This window comes from Crassostrea angulata, chromosome 2 (genome assembly GCF_025612915.1).
Source record: "Crassostrea angulata isolate pt1a10 chromosome 2, ASM2561291v2, whole genome shotgun sequence".
In the NCBI taxonomy this organism is placed as follows: Eukaryota; Metazoa; Mollusca; class Bivalvia; order Ostreida; family Ostreidae; genus Magallana; species Magallana angulata.
Window position 1 is genome coordinate 7593913 of NC_069112.1, and position 21329 is coordinate 7615241.

General features: G+C 36.7%; 1 pseudogene; it reads right to left on the minus strand.

Moving 5' to 3' along the window:
* Positions 1 to 1539: 1539 nt before the first annotated feature.
* LOC128171914 (talin-1-like) lies at positions 1540 to 20049 on the minus strand (annotated as a pseudogene).
* Between the last annotated feature and the right edge of the window lie 1280 nt (positions 20050 to 21329).

A 21329-nucleotide genomic window follows, 5' to 3' on the forward strand; every position in this document is an offset into this window, starting at 1 on the left:
AAACCGGTACAACAATTTTATCAAATAAATCTAATTGACAATCAATAGGTAAATTAAAAGTTCTTATCTTCCTTAAAACTCCATACATTGATTTCTGTGCTTGCTCACATAGCCGTTTTTTTGCTTTGAAAAATGAACCTGTTCTTGAGAAAATTACACCGAGATATTTAAATTCCTTAACTATTTCAATAGGTAAACCATTATATGAAAATACATATTTGGGTTGACGACCTTTAGAAAATACAACAATTTTTGTTTTACAAATATTAACAGTAAGTTTCCACGTATCACAGTATCTATAGAATTCATTAAGGGCAAACTGTAAGTCGTTTGCAGACTCAGCTAAAATAACAGTATCGACTGCATAAAACAGGATAAACATTTTTAAATATAAAAAAAGTTCCTTTTCAATTCCCTCAGTAATTGTAGACAGTCCAGTTATGTTTTTATCTAACAAATAATCTTCTAGATCATTTATATACAAGGAAAACAAGAATGGAGATAAACTTTCTCCTTGTCGTACATCGACATTACAAGTAAAAAGATCAGATGAAAAACCATTAATACATATTTTTGATTTTATACCTTTGTACATGTTTTTTATGTATGTAAAACATTTACCATTTATTCCACTTTTAAGAAGTTTGTACCAGAGCCCATTCCTCCATACTGTATCAAAAGCTTGTTTGAAATCTACAGATGCACAGAATAATTTCTTTTTACTGTTGATCAGTGTGTGTGTTTCTTTAATAAGTGAAATATCATCTGCAAAATGTTCAATGCGTGTTCCTAAAATATTAGTAAATACTTTCCCTAAGCAACTTAATAAAGTGATTGGTCTATAATTTTCTGGATTAGATGGGTCACCCTTGTTTTTATATATTGGTCTAATAATGCCTATTAACTATTCCTCTGGGACAATACCAGTATCAAAAATAATGTTGAACAAGTTTTCATACAGTGGTAAAAAATTCGACATTGTAGTTTTAATGTGTTCGTTCATAACATTGTCATAGCCAGGGGCTTTGTTGTTTTTTAAACTATTAATTGAATTCACAATCTCTTGTGATAGGGTATTAAGTAATTCATTCACCGTATCCGATTGATCAATAATATTATCACTTGTTTCAGCGCCTTCATTTTCATTCAATACTTTAAAAAAATTATACAATGTATCAATATCCGCAGAACAATTTTTTGTCTTATTTGAATTGTTAAGAATGTTCCAGTATTCTCTAGTATTCGACGCACGTAGATTCTGCAATTTATTTGATAAGTCCTTTCTGTATTTCTTTAAGGATTCGCCCATAACTGTTTTATAATGTTTACTTGTTAACTTTAAGGTGGCCTTATTTTCTGTAGATTGATTGCGGCTGTGCATACGCTTCGCTAAATGAAATTTCTTCCCTGCTGTCTTACATTTCGAGTTAAACCATGGTTTATCCTTGGAATTTACAGGAGCACTATGTTTTTTCCCAAAAGATTGTTCTGCCGTTGTAATGAATAATTTACACAATTTTGTCATCACCGATTTAATATTTTCCTCATTCACGGTATTTGATGTCTTTAAATGTAATAGTTCGTCAGTGATCCTTTCGACGGTGGAGTGATCTAACTTTTCACGGAAAACGTCTGCATTGTTTGCTGACCAAAGTTTCACAGTTGGTTGGTTTTTCGCAGGTAAAGAATTAACAATTGAAGCGGTGACATTTGTCTTGATAGAAAAAGATATAGGCTTATGTACATCAGAAAATAAATTACAAAAGTCTAGAACTTGAAAATTACATAGATACTGAAACAGCTCTAGACTACATAAAACATAATCTACGGTACTACTGTTTTTGCACGTGAGTGCACCAACACCAACATCATTACCAACTCGACCATTTGCAATAAAAAAATTGTTATTTTTACAGAAGTCTATCATCTTATAACCAAAATTATTACATACAGTATCCATGGCAGCTCTAGAAATAGGGATTCCTAAAGTTTCAAAATAAGAGGCGCAATCAATGTTTTCAGTAACAACATTATGTTGTTTTACATTTGTTAAAAAATCATCAGGTTCAACAAAATCACCAAGACGACCAACTCGGGAGTTAAAATCTCCCATGAAACAAAAATAATTCGAGTCTTTAGAGAAATTAAAAAGCTCTTGTTATATTTCCATAAAACTGTCATTAGATGAATATTTGCTAGCCTCTGGAGGTATGTAAACAACTCCACAGATTACATCTTTATCAACGTTGAATAAAACCTTGCTTATCTTTAGCCACATAATAAATTTACAGTCAGTATCTATTTAATTTATATGTTTCGCAATGTTGTCTTTGATAGCTACGATTATCCCGCCCGATCTAACACGCCATCTGTATGGCCTGGTTAGCCTGGGCAAACTGGGACTGGTCCACCAGCCCGGGCCTTCCAGGTTCTTACGCTCCATCAGCAATGCCCACAAGGTAGGCCGCCTGTAATTTAAAAGAAAAACAAATGTTATTATTCATTCATCATACATATTAGGACGTTCTGGTGCTCCATCTCCTACACTCCATCAGCAATGTCACTCTTGACAGAATGTTGATGTAGAGTTTTGAGTCAGTTACTTTCTGTAGAATGTTTTGAGACAGTTCCTCTGTAACTCTATTTCCTACTTAAAATTCTATGGTCTCAAAATAAGTTGTTTGTGCCATTTTGGAAAAAAAATAGCAACTCATAGGAGTCAATCCCTGAATACAAAAACTTTTGAGATTGTCCCTTACCTGTGAGGCAGCCTCAGTGAGTCCACAAACAGATGTTGAGAAGTTCCCCACGGAGTCACAGAAGTTTTCCAGGTCACCCTTCTTGGCGTGGTTCGTGATCCCAGTCATAGAGTCTCCCAACAGCTGCAGGACAGAAAGAGGGGCCAGTTAGTTAATTCAGTAATTAACTAATTAACTGATCCAGACATTAACTAAACATTCAAAATATTATTTAATCTGAAGCAGTACAACAGGTATAATGTCAGTATAATTTATGAGTGATACAGTTGGCTTAATGGTTCATCAATCACATCATCAATACATGTACTGGTCAACTTCTAGGAGATCAATATCATCAATACATATATTGATCAACTTATAGGAGATCAATATCATCAATACATATACTGGTCAACTTATAGGAGATCAATATCATCAATACATATACTGGGCAACTTCTAGGAGATCAATATTATCAATACATATACTGGTCAACTTATAGGAGATCAATATCATCAATACATATACTGGGCAACTTCTAGGAGATCAATATCATCAATACGTATACTGGTCAACTTCTAGGAGATCAATATCATCAATACGTATACTGGTCAACTTATAGGAGATCAATATCATCAATACATATACTGGTCAGCTTATAGGAGATCAATATCATCAATACATATACTGGTCAACTTATAGGAGATCAATATCATCAATACATATACTGGTCAGCTTCTAGGAGATCAATATCATCAATACATATACTGGTCAACTTATAGGAGATCAATATCATCAATACATATACTGGTGAACTTTTAGGAGATCAATATCATCAATACAAATACTGATCAACTTATAGGAGATCAATACATATACTGGTCAACTTATAGGAGATCAATATCATCAATACATATACTGGTCAACTTATAGGAGATCAATATCATCAATACATATACTGGTCAACTTCTAGGAGATCAATATCATCAATACATATACTGGTCAGCTTCTAGGAGATCAATATCATCAATACATATACTGGTCAACTTCTAGGAGATCAATATCATCAATACATATACTGGTCAACTTATAGGAGATCAATATCATCAATACATATACTGGTCAGCTTATAGGAGATCAATATCATCAATACATATACTGGTCAACTTATAGGAGATCAATATCATCAATACATATACTGGTGAACTTATTGGAGATCAATATCATCAATACATATACTGGTGAACTTATAGGAGATCAATATCAACAATACATATACTGGTGAACTTATAGGAGATCAATATCATCAATACATATACTGATCAACTTATATGAGATCACTACATAAACTGGTCAACTTATATGAGATCAATATCATCAATACATATACTGGTCAACTTCTAGGAGATCAATATCATCAATACATATACTGGTCAACTTAAAGGAGATCAATATCATCAATACATATACTGGTCAACTTCTAGGAGATCAATATCATCAATACATATACTGGTCAACTTCTAGGAGATCAATACCATCAATACATATACTGGTCAACTTATAGGATATCAATACCATCAATACATATACTGGTCAACTTATAGGAGATCAATACCATCAATACATATACTGGTCAACTTATAGGAGATCAATATCATCAATACATATACTGGTCAACTTATAGGAGATCAATATCATCAATACATATACTGGTCAACTTATAGGAGATCAATATCATCAATACATATACTGGTCAACTTCTAGGAGATCAATATCATCAATACATATACTGGTCAACTTATGGGAGATCAATATCATCAAAACCTAAACTGGTCAACTTCTCGGAGATCAATATCATCAATACATATACTGGTGAACTTATAGGAGATCAATATCATCAATACATATACTGGTCAGCTTCTAGGAGATCAATATCATCAATACATATACTGGTCAGCTTCTAGGAGATCAATATCATCAATACATATACTGGTCAACTTCTAGGAGATCAATATCATCAATACATATACTGGTCAACTTCTAGGAGATCAATATCATCAATATATATACTGGTCAACTTCTAGGAGATCAATATCATCAATACATATACTGGTCAACTTCTAGGAGATCAATACCATCAATACATATACTGGTCAACTTATAGGAGATCAATACCATCAACACATATACTGTTCAACTTATAGGAGATCAATATCAACAACACATATACTGGTCAACTTATAGGAGATCAATATCATCAACACATATACTGGTCAACTTATAGGAGATCAATATCATCAATACATATACTGGTCAACTTATTGGAGATCAATATCATCAATACATATACTGGTCAACATTAAGGAGATCAATATCATCAAAATAAAGCAAAATATTACATGCATGCAAAAATGTAATTCACATTTAAAGCCTCAATTTGACTGAATTTTTTCATATTGAAAACAATACCAAGGAGAGGGGAGTTGTAAACATTTGTAATACATGTAGTAGGCACAGACAGGTGGAGGGACCAAGCTCAGGGCCAGAGTTGTAATACATGTAGTAGGCACAGACAGGTGGAGGGACCAAGCTCAGGGCCAGAGATTCGCTGTTAACATTTGTAATACATGTAGTAGGCACAGACAGGCGGAGGGACCAAGCTCAGGGTCAGAGACTCGCTCACTTCTGATCTCAGATTGACATCAAGGCCAATTCTCTGATTGACAGTTAGGCTTATTAGGGGACCATCATATAGTATTTGAGAAGACACTGTTGTAATGAGTTTTCAGGCTTGAACATGCAAAAAACAACACACAGCATAATGTTTACAGACAACAGATTGAGGGGGGGGGGGTAATGTTAACACACATACATGCTTTCTCTATATCGTGTTCTGGGACTGTACATTGGGGAAGAAATCTGTTCTTTATAAATGCTTATTTGAGCAAAATTACCGAAACTGAATTTTAAAAAATATATATGATCATATTAATACCTGATTATCACAACGGGAGCCCATACTATAAAATGAAATTTGTCATGAATTCACATAGCCTTGAAACCTCAGATTCTATAAAATGAAGTTTCTAAAGATATTTAAAATTTTAACCAACAACATATTTCATTTAATTTTTCCAGAGGAAGAACAAACAATCTAGAACTTGTAAGATGATAGCTGCACTGTTAATTCTCTCTGTATATCACATGTATGCTGTCCAGCTATGTACTTAGTACAGATAAACAAGAGAAATATACAATAAGCTTAATACACAGTTTTTCCAGGTACATGTACAGTAACTAGCTTGGTCATTTTCTACTTATCTAATTAATGAATAAATACAATATTATTTTTCTATTTTCACATATGTGTATGCATATAGCACTAACCATATTTTTTTTAATCAAAACATAGCATAGAAGTCATTTCCTTCATTTTTTTTGGTGGGGGGGGGGGTATTAATCAATTTTCAAAACAACAAAGGCAGACACAAAAAATGACAACAAACATGCAACTGATGATGAAATTGACAGAGACAAATTGGAAAATAAAACCCCACAACCCAAGAAATAGTCCATAGAAAAACAAGTCTAAATCAAGATAACATTGAACAAGCACCAGTTTTCCCTCTCCCTTCACATGGCTGAACCCTGACCCTGAAAACAGTTTGTGGGAACACATAACAAGCTCAACATTGTCAATATAACGACCTTACACTAATTACTGGCCCATAAACTGTGACATGTACATTCTCAATATAATGACCTTACACTAATTACTGGCCCATCAACTGTGACATGTACATTGTCAATATAACGACCTTACACTAATTACTGGCCCATCAACTGTGACATGTACATTGTCAATATAACGACCTTACACTAATTACTGGCCCATAAACTGTGACATGTACATTGTCAATATAAGACCTTACACTAATTACTGGCCCATAAACTGTGACATGTACATTGTCAATATAACGACATTTCACTAATTACTGGCCCATAAACTGTGACATGTACATTGTCAATATAACGACCTTACACTTATTACTGGCCTATCAACTGTGACATGTACATTCAAAATGACTGTTTTTTCATTTACTCGAAGTTTCATAATCATTTAAATTCGTGGGGGCCAATTTTCGTGGATTGTTTGTTTTTTGCGTATTCGTGGTGATGTAATTTCGTGGATGTGTTGGTTTTCAGTTTTATTAACTCTTTCAAAACCTGTTTTCGTGGAGGACGTAAATTCGTGGGTGAGGGCTACCCACAAAAACCACGAAAATTGAGCCACCGCGAATTCTAATGATTCCACAGTAAGTTCATTTGAGAAGGTTGGGTGTTTCATTTGAAATACAGGTGAAGTTCAGAGGTTAGGATAGTGTGTGATTATGTGTTCAGTGAGCAAATATAAAACAATGTGATCAACCCAAGATTTTTTGTGAGGGTGGGGGTGAGGGTGGGGGTGGGGTGTTGAGCATGTCTGTTATAAGCTTTCTGGGTACAACAAAAATAGAAGAGATACAAGAAGAAGGTGAGATTTACCCAGACTTGGCCCTGTGATAAAATCCTCACAAAATCAGCCAATCAGTCGATAGCATTCAAAACAGTATTATACAATCAGCCAATCAGTTTACAGCATTCAAAACAGTTAATTTACAATCAGCCAATCAGTCAATAGCATTCAAAAAAGTTTAGAAATGATTAGCCAATCAGATATTGGCATTCATAAATAATTCATAATATAGATGGCTGTAAATGTTAAAAGATTTAAATTAAAAAATAACAAAATTAAATATCAATCTAATAGGATTTGGGAAAATTCTAGTTATACATTATTCAGCCATTAACAAAGATATGAATTTTTATTGCAAAGGTTTGTAAGTAACATGAAGACGAATGAAAACAAACCTTTACTTCATTCTATATACAAGACAAAGGGATTTTCACAAAGAGTCATTCTCTACACTAAAAAGTCAAAAACTGATAAAGCATCACTTTCTACTCCGACAGTCAGCCATCATGCGACTTAGTTCTTGGATACATTCTGAGAGTTCACTCTCCGCGCCACAGACATTGTGATACAGGCGAGGAATGAGTTACCTACCTTAGATTTCTCTATGACGGAGTCCAGACATTCGAAATACGACAGTTCGGTCACTGGCTCATTGGCACTCTCCAGCATAGATTTCATCATCTACAATAATACAGCATCACAGTTAAGTTATGTGATTTCTGAATCATACTTACAACAGTGTCATAAAGCCATACTCTACAACTTCTTTCTCACTCTTATCGTAATAATATTTTGAGGGCGTTATCACACTCCTTCTGCCCTTGGTTATATATAAACTACATACACATTGGAGGGTGTTACTGACCTGTATCTGTCTGAGGGCGTTATCACACTCCTTCTGTCCTTGGTTATATAAACTACATACACATTGGAGGGTGTTACTGACCTGTATCTGTCTGAGGGCGTTATCACACTCCTTCTGCCCTTGGTTATATATAAACTACATACGCATTGGAGGGTGTTACTGACCTGTATCTGTCTGAGGGCGTTATCACACTCCTTCTGTCCTTGGTTATATAAACTACATACACATTGGAGGGTGTTACTGACCTGTATCTGTCTGAGGGCGTTATCACACTCCTTCTGCTCTTGGTTATATAATTATAAACTACATACACATTGGAGGGTGTTACTGACCTGTATCTGTCTGAGGGCATTATCACACTCCTTCTGCCCTTGGATATATATAAACTACATACACATTGGAGGGTGTTACTGACCTGTATCTATCTGAGGGCATTATCACACTCCTTCTGCCCTTGGTTATATAAACTACATACACATTGGAGGGTGTTACTGACCTGTATCTGTCTGAGGGCGTTATCACACTCCTTCTGCCCTTGGATATATATAAACTACATACACATTGGAGGGTGTTACTGACCTGTATCTATCTGAGGGCGTTATCACACTCCTTCTGCCCTTGGTTATATAAACTACATACACATTGGAGGGTGTTACTGACCTGTATCTGTCTGAGGGCGTTATCACACTCCTTCTGCCCTTGGTTATATAAACTACATACACATTGGAGGGTGTTACTGACCTGTATCTGTCTGAGGGCGTTATCACACTCCTTCTGTCCTTGGTAATATAAACTACATACACATTGGAGGGTGTTACTGACCTGTATCTGTCTGAGGGCATTATCACACTCCTTCTGCCATTGGTTATAATATATAAACTACATACACATTGGAGGGTGTTACTGACCTGTATCTGTCTGAGAGCGTTATCACACTCCTTCTGTCCTTGGTTATATAAACTACATACAAATTGGAGGGTGTTACTGACCTGTATTTGTCTGAGGGCGTTATCACACTCCTTCTGCTCTTGGTTATATATACTACATACACATTGGAGGGTGTTACTGACCTGTATTTGTCTGAGGGTGTTATCACACTCCTTCTGCCCTTGGTTATATATACTATATACACATTGGAGGGTGTTACTGACCTGTATCTGTCTGAGGGCGTTATCGCACTCCTTCTGTCCTGGAGCCGACACAGTACAGACGTTGATCAACTGGTTAATGCTCTCCGTCACCGCTCTGTCAGACAAAATGTAGTAAAAGTTTAAAATATAAAACAATGAAATTGAAACAAAACCCCTAAAATCCTTACTCAGTTTAACTATTTTCATGCGTTACAAAACTACACATAATTAATGACTCTGGGGCTATAAACTTAACAAAAGTTTAAGATAAAACTCCAACACATTAAGGATTAGACTATGTAGAGTAACTCAATGTAATATTGGATTATATAAAGGTAATACAGAGGGTTCCGCTTAATCTGATAGTCAATTTGTCAGAGAAAAATTATCAGATTAACCGATTATTATATTAACCAATTTAGCGTTTTTGTGCTCTTTAATTTTGGTAAAGAATAAAATACAACTTGTTTCAATACATAATTTATCAACAAAAAGATATAATCTGTTTGTCAATAGTTTGAAATGAAATAATTTACCTTGCATTAGCAATGAAATAGCATTTTAGCCGTTATTTTGTTTGTAAATGCTCAAAAGAAAATGTTTCCCTTCATCACTGTTCATTACGATGGTTTCAATGTGGCGGCCATTTTGACAGGGAGTAGTAAGAGGAAATGGCTATTTGTCTGAACATTCCCTCTTTTCACCTGGACAATTTATTTTAATTCTTTTTCTGGTATATAGAATGCTCTTCAATAATTAATTATGCATGATAAAAAATTATTTGAATTTTATTCATTAAGTTTTCTACCCCGATGTAAAATTGAGAGTAATCAGAATTTCCTCGATGTCACATGTTCCCAAGCACTTTTGATTCAGAAATTACATGTTTAAATAATTCTTAATGGTGCAAGCCTAGCATGAAATTAACACAGGCAATAGGTACATGAAAAAACAGTAAAATGTGTACACAGGTAAGGTCAGTCCTGTGTGCGGTCATCCGGAACAACTATCGATGTCGGTAGCTTTCATCTTACGAAGAAGTGAGCCACCCGTGTGTGTTGAAGTGAAACTAATGCCCTGTACAGAGTTACTGTGTACACAAAAGGGTGTCAACTAATTAAACAAAGGTATATAAAGGTGTTAGAGGGTGGGCTGAACTATCGATGTCGGTATCTTTCATCTATCGACCAGCTGACCATCTGTGTGCGTTGAGCTGTGACTAATCCCCTGAAGCACCCTTATTTGCAAGTTTTAGGCACGTGCCAAGCTGTTTACACAGTGAGAGGTTATAAACGAAGTGGACATGGTGGAAGAGGTGTGAAAACGTGAACTGATATTTGATCGGCCGACAGAAATCGTATCAGATTAACCGAAAATGACATTTTTAAAATCAGATTATCAGTAGAAATTACAAAGGCTTATATAGCAAATGGATCGGTGTTTTGATTTTATATCAGATTAACCGAATTATCACATTAACCACGATCAGATTAAGTGGAACCCTCTGTATTTGAGTGCCTACCTGGCGGCCTTCGAGAGTAGATTCTTGGCGTTGGGAGAGCTTGGAATCGGCCGACACACACTTGGCGGCCAGCAGCAGTTAACTAGAAACCATGGAGACGTTCTTCAGTCCGCCCACAATCTGGTTCTGTGTGTCTCCATCCTTGGACAGACCTGGAAACCGACCAATCAAAATTAATCACAGGCTTTTAATTTTTAGACATATTATAAACTACATGAAACTATGATAATATTTTGGCAATCATGATTTTATGTTCTCGCGATTTGATGGAAAATCGTTGAATCTCTGAATTAAGTACTCGCGTAAAATAAGGAATCTACAGTAATGTCACACCTTAAGCCTCACGTCTGTTTTGATCTTTTAGCATCTGATTTTGTTATAATCTCGCTCTCGCTGACCTGCCATGGTGAGTCCAGATTTGATGAACTCTGAGTAAGATGAGCTGTACTCGCGAGATGACTCGGCGAGTTGTTTGGGTGTGCAACGAGATGTGGTGACGATGTCACTGGCAGCCTGGTTGAGATTGACAGCGGCGACAACTTCACAAATTGGGATTAAAGGGCAAGATATGGAAAATAATAGACCATTGTCATATCAATAATGAAAGCACAGTAGCTGTGAATGGCACAATTTCTGAATGGTTTAAAATTAGACAAGGTGTTTGTGAAGGAGGTGTATTGTCTGGATTTTTATATTGTGTGTTTATCAATGATTTATTGAATTGTTTCGAAAATGTAAGCAGTAACTTTGGTGTGTCCAATGTAAAATCAACAAACCCAGCATTAGCCGACGATATTGCATGTTTAACTTTAAGCCCGACGGGCTTACAAAAGATGCTAAACGTTGCATATAGATATTCATGTTTATGGCGCTTTTCCTTTAATGCGCAAAAATCTAGCGTTGTTAGGTTTGGTAAGGGAAGGCCTCCAACGCAGCATGCCTGGAAATTAGGAGAGGAGGACATCTCAATCAACGATAGCTACAATCATTTAGGTATTATCCAACACTCTCAATTCAAGTCTGGTGAGCGAACAACGGAAAGCTGTAACAAAGGCAGGAAAGCATACTTCGCAATACGGAACGACCTGTCTCAAAATACGAACCCTCTAACTCTTGTTAGACTTTACCAAAAAATAGTATTACCTACTGTATTGTATGGATGTGAACTGTGGAACAATTTAAAGCAAACAGATTTACAAGTTTTAAATAAATTTCAACATTTCGCGATAAAAGACATCCAAGGTCTAAAAATCTCAACAAGGTCAGATATGTGTGAGAGTATGCTTGGACTACATCCCATCTTTTCGGAAATAGATAAAAGAAAATTAGCCTTTTTTGGAAAACTGTGCAAGCTTGATATTAACTGTCTGACGAAAAATATTTTCTTACTTAGATTATGTGACCTTTTACAGGACGGCATCAAACCATTTTCCGGATTTCTTAAGGATATTTACAAAATTCTAGCCAAATATAATTTACTTCAATATTTACATTTATTTCATGAAGCTGGCAAATTCCCTGAAAAAAGGGATTGGAAAATTATAGTTAAAAAGTCGATACATAATCACCATACTGAGGAATGGAGAAGTCGCACGGAAAATGATACAGACTTCCGAATGTTTAAAGTTTTTCACAATACAGTCTCTCCTATCAGACTCTGGAAATTTGAATTTTCATTTATTAGATTACTAGCGAAACTCTGGACCATTCCACCCGTGTATATAGACCAAAACTGCAGAATATGTCAATGCACTTACAGCAACCAATTTCAGCATTCTGCATTGGGGTGTCCATCCACAGCTTTTGTTAGGAATTCGTTTTACAACAGTTTAATCAATACTTTTGATGTCCATTTATATGTAGAGCTTTCACAGCTAAGAGATGAAGTTTTATACTATATTTTGCTTGGGGGATTTGAACCCACAACATTATTAGATAAAGAAAACAAGAAAAAATTTATCTGTAGTTGCGCAAAATTTGTATGTAGTGCAGCAGCATGCTACAATAGAGCTCTATTATTCTTAGAGCAAATGTAACAATTTATAAATATTTTCCTTACTATATATGTATATACGTTGTCTTCACAATTATTTCCTATTTTTGTACGATTGACTGATTTTCTTTATATATTGTAATTTACAACATGAAATCTTTGCAAGGGGGAAATAAAGATTGAATGAATTAGATAACATTTTCTGATTATGTTTGATATATCATCCTGATATAAAAGTACAACAACAGAATTGGGGGAAATTTATATCAACTTCATTTCTATCAATTATGTATCTTTTGATTACCAGGGGGTATCTAAATTTGAGAATTCTTTTTTTATGAGATATAGATTTCTTCTCATGCACAATCAGTTCCTAATAATGATGCATAGATGAAGTAAATTTGTTAAGATTACTTTTATGAGATAAGGATTTCTATGCATATGTGAAGTATTTTAATTCTGAAGGAATGAGAACTATTTCTGTGAAAAAGGTGACTTTTTATGAGCCACGTTAAAATTTGAGATGAAGTTTGTTTACTGTTGACATAAGGTTGCCTATTCGTCTATTTCTAAGATAGATGTAACTATCTCGGTGGATGCCATTTGACTCTTTATCCACTAATTCTGAGATCAAATCTGCTTCCGACTTAAATTTTGTCTATTTCTGAGATAGACTTTGTCTGCTGAACAGACAGATCTGCGTACCTTGGTGGACGCCAGCTCCTGGCTCAAGTCTGTGATCTGTCTGATGGTGTTATCCACGTCTCTCTGTCCAGGCAGGGCGTTCACACAGTTGTTGAGCGCACTCGACACAGCCTTGGCCACCTGGTTAAGTCGAGCCTGGTTCTCAGGGTTTTCTGGGTCGTTAATGGCTCGCTTGGTCTCCTCCAGTAGATGCGTCTACTTGTCGATGAAGTAGCGGGTGCTGTCGATGACCTGCCGTCTGACCTCGATGTCTCTGAGGTTGAGGCGACAAAGCGTGTAGCTTCTGTCAGCATGCGGAGGGCGTTCACGGTGTCCCTGGCTGCTACACCCACGTAATTCTCATTGCCATGAAAAATCACCATATAGTGGAAATATATAATATATTAGATAAATAAAATCCATGTCCCTGAGAAATGACCATAGGGAAGAATGTGTGAAGAAAAGTCACAACAGAATAAAATCATGTCATATATATATTATACTGTTCACTCCATTTTTTCTCATATCACAAAAATTACAAAATCGGGGGTAAATATGTTACTTTTTCATTTGCATCAGTCATCTTGTTTCAATTTTTGCATCTCATATTTCTAGTGATGTCTTATTTTTTTTTTTTACATCATATATCTATTACCAGAATATATGAAATGCTAAATATATTCTACAAAATTTCTGTCTCCATTATATATTTATCTGTGTTTACCTGTGAGGCAGCAGTCAGTAGCTGAGCCATCGCCGATCCCACGTTCTTAGAGGTGGAGCCAAGTTTCATGGCCGACGCCTCCACCTGAAATACGTACAATAGAAGGCCAAAGTAAAATATCAAATCTCCCATTTATATAATAATCAAAAAATATCTGATACTTTACACCCTTTACTTACATTTTTAGTGATGATCTTTTCACTATAAACATGCTACGATCACTAAATATTCTTGACCTTTAACCCCTGGCCTGAACATAATATGAATGATCCACTCCACTTTACATATAATCCAATTAACAAATGCACTATGTATACACATGCTACTACCATTGAGGATTCATGACCTTTAACCCTTGACCTGACAATATCATCACCATGACATTTTCCTCTTGGCCTTACCGTTTCACCGGGTAGTGGCACCAGGTTACCGCCGTCGGCGGCTCTGCGGTACTCCTCCAGCTCGGGGTCGAGTTCAGTCAGCTGATCAAGCGCGGCGTCCACCTACAGTGAGATACACATCTCCTCTGCCTTCCCAGAGGCGGTTCTCAGCTCGGCGAGCGCGGTGGTCATCGTCTTCACTGCCTGGTTCATATTCATGCTCGCTGCTTGGTCTCCAATTGTTTGGGCTGCGGCGTTTGCGGCGGATACCAGCTGACTGGCAGGCTGTCATAAGAGAAATGCAGCCAGTGAACCGAAATGTGAAACTAGTGTATATTATAATAGACTGTGCACAACATATTGTTCTGATAAAATAATCTTTAACAACAAAATAAGTTAAATATAGCACAGAAAACTTAGTTTTAAGACATTTTCCCTTCTCCCCCAAACATTGCAGCGAGATTTACAGACATTGTACTATCAATGTTTGATTTTTTTTCTTGCCAAATGGTCTCTCTTACAATTTGTACTTTATACCTGTATAAATTCCTTGCTGGCATTGATCAGTTGTAGCTGGGCTGTAGCGCTGTCCTGGTTTGTCTCAGATCCCCGGAATCCTTGGATCAACAGAGGCAGCTGTTCATTCATGATCTGTAGAAGGAGAACAACACGTGATAGTCTCAGCCAATAAAATACAACAATACAAGGAGGACACACTATCATTCTCTCAGCCAATCATCAACAGTATTTGTGAAGGACATGATACCATCCTTCCAGCCAATAAAATAGTGTTATAGAGCAAAACATGGAAGACACAGTACAATATTCTCAGATAGCACTCTAATAATACTTTCATACTTAAGGGGAACAAAGATACGGCAGTGCCATGACAATTAAAGAAACAGCTGAAAACATAATGTGGCTAATGCAGGATTTGATCCAGTGACCTTTTGCTGACTGGCCATAAACTAGGACCCAGATATGTATTAAGCGTTTCCACCTTCGTGCAAGTTAAGTTGTGATGAAATAACTATGAATCCATACCTGACACTGTTGAGTCAGTTGATGTTCCGAGGTTTTGTTGGTGTTGCATTCTTTGAGGCGTTAATCAGCTGTGTGGTGGCTGAGGCAGTACGACGCGCGGCATTCTACAAATCATAGACATAATCTCTTACAGTCCAATGACATATTTAAGTACGATTGTAAAATACTCGTTTTACAATCCAATTACATTTCAAAGCATAGTTGTAACCATAATACACCTAAATGACTCAAGTAAAGTCTCATCACAAAACATGATTGTAATATCAAGCCATCATGTGGTATATCATTTATTGCAATTAAATTACAGGTTTTAAAGATTATTAAATGACACTTAATGAGTCTCTGACCTCTAGCCTCCTGATGAGTTTCTTTTTGAGGGCGTTGCTGTCAGCGATATTTGTGGCAGCCCGGGGATCCTCTGTAGCGTTTCGTAGTCCCTTCTGCTGCTCCGAGTCGTTCGGACTCGACGCACAGCCCTGTAATATTAGAATATAACACTTTACTGAAATTGATTGAACATAATATAGCTGTCAACTGTGATATACAACTCTGTATCAAATATAACATTTGACTTTACAAATGTTAAACTTGATATTGCATTCTAGAATTTCAGCTGCTTTACCTTTACCATCATATGCTCTGCAGCCTACAAATGTCTACATAACCAGAAACACAGTATACTAGTATACTATTACACTTCCCATCTCATTGTTCATTGCACACAACTTTTCCTTACCTTGGCAGCTTCCACCATGTTCGCGGTGGCATCAGCGAGTAGTCTGGCGGCGGCCAGGAGCCGCTTCTGCATGTCCGAGACAGAGTGGCCCTCAGCTTCTCCCCGGATGGCCCCAACCAATGAAGAGGTCGCCTGAAAACAACAGATATCAAGGTCAAAAAAATTATATCATAAACAAGTAAATATATTGAAACAGTCAACAGTGGTAAATTTCTGAGCCATGTAGGTGCTAACCCAATCTAGCATTGACTTTTATAGAAATGAACTTATGAAAGATGTGTGAGATATTTGCGAGCTTACCTGAGCTAGCTGCCTGGCCTGTCTTACCATCTCGTGGGCGTCGCCCACACTACTGAACAGTCTGTCCGTCACAGTCAGGATCGTGTCCACTGCGTCCTCGTGGGACTCCCCAGCCTGAATATCAAAAACATACATTTACTACCTCACTGCACAGAAGAGTTCAATGACATGATCTTGGTATCATTAAAGGCTCAATGCTTTGTATCAAAATATCCTTAAAATGTGTTTGTCATTATAACCAAAAATTCAGTGTAATAATTTCTTCATTTTTTCTAAATATTGTGTAACAGGTCTATTTCAGAGAGAGAGAGAGAGAGAGAGAGAGAGAGAGAGAGAGAGAGAGAGAGAGAGAGAGAGAGAGAGGGAGAGAGAGAGAAAAAATAAAAAGCTACAGAAAAAGAAAACAGTGACTATCCCACTTACCGCGGTGGGCCCTGTAGCAGGTCGTTAAGAGCCTGAGTAACCGCGGTGGCTGCGGTGCCTAGGTCAGCCAGAAGCTTGTCATCGCGGCAGGACTGCTGGGCCGCCTCCACGATTCCCTCAACAGAGTGAGCCACACCCTTTGTGGCGTGTATCAGCTGTTCCTGACAGGCCGGGCTACTGATGGTCGGAGCCACCACCTACAACATATATAGTGATACAATATAAAACGGTGTTAGTACCAACAGGCAGATGTCATCCTAAGAGATTATTATTCCAACCAATAGGACTTACTGTAACAAATGGATAAATTCAACCAATAGGACTTATTGTAACAAATGGATAAATTCAACCAATAGGACTTATTGTAACAAATAGATTAATTCAACCAATAAGAGCCACCATCTACACCACACTCAAAGACAGTATTTGCACTTAACATACAGGATCAATAAAAATCCAAGGTCTCAACAAATAGAATAATCTCCATCCTACTGGATCAATCCTACCCAATAGGATCAATCTCAGCCTTTATGATCAATCTCAGTCTATAGGATCTATCTCAGCCTTTAGGATCAATCTCAGCCTATAGGATCTATCCCATCCAATTTGATCAATCCCGATTCAAGAAATCGGCCGCATTGTTTTGAGTATTTCTAACCTATAAGATCAGAAGATTTTGTCAAGCAAAGGGATTAGTCTCAACCTCATGAATCAGTCCCAAAAAATCAGATCCAAACAAATGGGTTAGTCCAACCAATAAGTATCAATCATAAAGAATTCAAATGAAAAAATGTATATCATCTATTTCATATTACAATATTAGTACTAATATTAAACTCTGATATTCAATCTTTAAAACAGATTTCATAAAAATCAAATCCAAATTAACAGCAAACTAAGGTTATCCAAATAAAATTGTGTTACCAGTCAGCATAGCTTCTTACCGAACCAAAGTCATGGAGCTACAGAGATATACAGAGACAATCTGAAAGCTTTGTACAAGCTATTAGCTCTGTCAGTCAATTTACCTTTAACTTAGAACAAGCTGCAAGCTGTGACAAAGCCTGATAAATCATACCTTATTCCAAGCCATGATATATAACTCGTACCTTGCTACAAGCTTCGAGTTGAAATGTGGCGAGGGTACAGACCGTCGCCCGGTCGATCAGTTTGTTCTGTGATGTACATGGATAAACTACAAACTCCGACTTATCTTACTACACACCTCAAGTTTATCTGTATACAGGGAAATATTCGCCCCCGGTTTTTTTTTTGCCCATTGTTCTCCTCATTGTCAGCAGATGAATTTAAGACTCAGAAAAATCAAAGGTCTCCAATCTTCTCCCTTTTAACACAACTACATCTTGGCAAATTGAAGACAGGACAAATTTGCAAGTAGAAGGGTGAAAGAAATACAAGGCTACAATAACCCTGTGTACAGTAGATGAACAGATGTACCTTGGTACAGGCCACGAGCTGTCGTAAGAGCACAGCTGGTCGCCGAGCTGATGACCTTGTTCTGAAGCCCCTGGTCCTCGGTGGTGCTGGCCACACTCTTGGCCTTCAGGACGAGCTGGGCCATCGCATTGGCCACTGCCTTAGCAAGAGCTAGCAATGTCTCCTCAAAAATACAACACCATTCATATCAAACCTTATGATACATGTACATTTAAAATGAGAATGTACATTCCTTATTTCATGCAAGCCTTAAATTTCAAGATTCAGCTGCATCAAATCTTGAGTATATGAAATTGCTACGCCAAAGTTTCATGTGATTTTACGTGATGTTTATACCTTGCGTTTAATTAGGAATCTACAGTTTTTAAAACACAAGAAATACGTCTTTCTGTATACATTCATTGTTAATTCTATGAGATGTCACCTTAATGATATCAATTTTTAAGAAAGAAATCACACAGTTAGCCGAAGACAATTAATCAGAGCGCCTCACCTGGTACATCCTGTCCATGTTGTCAGCCGTCTCTCCAATGCCTGTCATCACTTCCTGTGACGCCTCGCCGATCGTCTTACCTGCCGTGATTAGGTTAGATTTACCCTGTCAACACACGGAGTATACATACATTTGTATAAATAAATGGAATTAAGCACGTATCTGGTTAGATTTATCCAGTAAACACACTTATCTGTTTACATATAGCAGGTTGTATGTATAATTCTAGGTTACCTATACGTATAGCAGGTTGTATGTATAATTCTATGTTACCTGTATGTATAGCAGATTGTATGTATAATTCTATGTTACCTGTATGTATAGCAGGTTGTATGTATAATTCTAGGTTACCTGTATGTATAGCAGATTGTATGTATAATTCTATGTTACCTGTACGTATAGCAGGTTGAGTTGTACAGGGTCACGCTGGTCCACATTTTGGTCGGAGAAAAAGAACTTCCTTCTCAGCAGTAGTGTGTCCATGTCCAATACCCCCTGTTCCCTCAGGGTCCGTGAATGGTCCAACCACTCCACTGAAAAATCATCCAATCAAAACTCCTTTACAAAACATCCAATCAAAACTCAATACATTTTTTTAAATCTAAATTTCATCAACTACTCCAATTAAAATCATTTGATCAAAACTTTATGAAAATGTCCAATCAAAACGTATCAATGAACGTAGCCTACGTTCGTCGTCCTCCGTGTGGAGTTTCTTTCTCATCTCGTCGAGTTTCTTCTGGTCCTTGGCGATGGACTTGTCTCGGCGGAGAGTCAGCGTCTTCTCTTTCTCGTCGTCCATCATCTCGCGGACCAGGGAGTATTCCTCATGGTTAGAGATACCTGGAGAATGATACAACTGTGATAGGATTATATTTAGCATGGTCACATATCAAGCACGTGTTCGTCTATTGCTTAAGCAAAACGTAACGATATTCATTTAAGTATCATTCGGAAAATGTCTGTGTTATTCATAATGATGTGGGGAAAAGCTGGGTCGAGTTATAAATACATATAGTCCTTCTGATTGGTTAAGAGAAACACACCCCCAGAGCGCGGTGTATATAAAGTCAGGATTCGCCTTAGTCCAGCAGTTGACGTGGATTCTTCTCTAAGGTTCGAGTCAACTCACTTCCCCGGGTAGCTGCAGATCTGTAGCTCTCTGGTTGAAAAAATCTCTGGTTTGTCTATCCGAATTTTTTCAACCAGAGAGCTACAGATCTGCAGCTAGTTCATTAATTGCCTCGCTAAGCATTTTGTTTATTGTCCCTTAAATTTTCCATTGTGCAGCATGCAAGGCGTTTGGTCCGTGCTAAGTGGGTTGGCATTAGGTTTGGGTTACTTGAACTTTAAATTAACTTTAAGGCAGGCTTACATTTACGTTGTAACTTGGTAAGGATGGTGCAAACGGGAAGTTTGTATAACTGTATATTTGTGTATATAACATTTGTTCATTAATAATTCTATGGATCCATAACAAGTGTTTTCATTTACATGTAGCTGGAACTTGGAGTAGAGTTAGTGTGATTTTGAAATACTCGTAAATATTTAATAGAGTGATTAATTGAGCGTTGATATAACTTTCTAGAACATTTACATTATTACGGAGTTTTGGATTTAGACTAAGAAAACTGACAGATTTGAGACTGACTTAACTTAAGCGACTAGAGACTTAAGAATATCATGGAACTTCTGGACAGGTATAAATCAAAGTTATAACCACTATACGATTACACAACAATACAGAAAATATGTTGATAGGTGTTGCTAACACTTACCCATCTTGGTACAAATTGTGTTGCCCAACTGTGTGGCTGTCATTCACCTTACTTAAGTGTTTGCGTTGCTACATGTTGCATGTGTTATTGATAAATTGATATATTGATATTGATATTAGTGATAAACCAAGCTGCCAGAATAAAATGGTTTAACGGACTCTGGGTACTTGGAAGGAAATCATTATTTTTAATTTATTGTTGAGTATTTAAAACATATCATTATGAATTCAAAAGGACATTGTTACACTCAACTTGAGATGGTTCACCTCAATAACTAATGCTCTAGTTCTTGTACATAAAGTTACAGTAAAGAAAGTATTGTCTGAATACGTTGAACTGTTAACAATGGTGAACTCTGTCTGATTAATCCGTGTCCTCATTTTGTACCATGTATTACAGTACTGCCTGACTATGAAAAAAGACAAACAATATAGACATGTCACTTCAAGTTTATTGACTTTTATCTACAGCTCGCTACATTTCCCATAACATCATATTTATATAAGTATTATGTTTTTCATGGTAAGCGTAAACACAATAAAAAT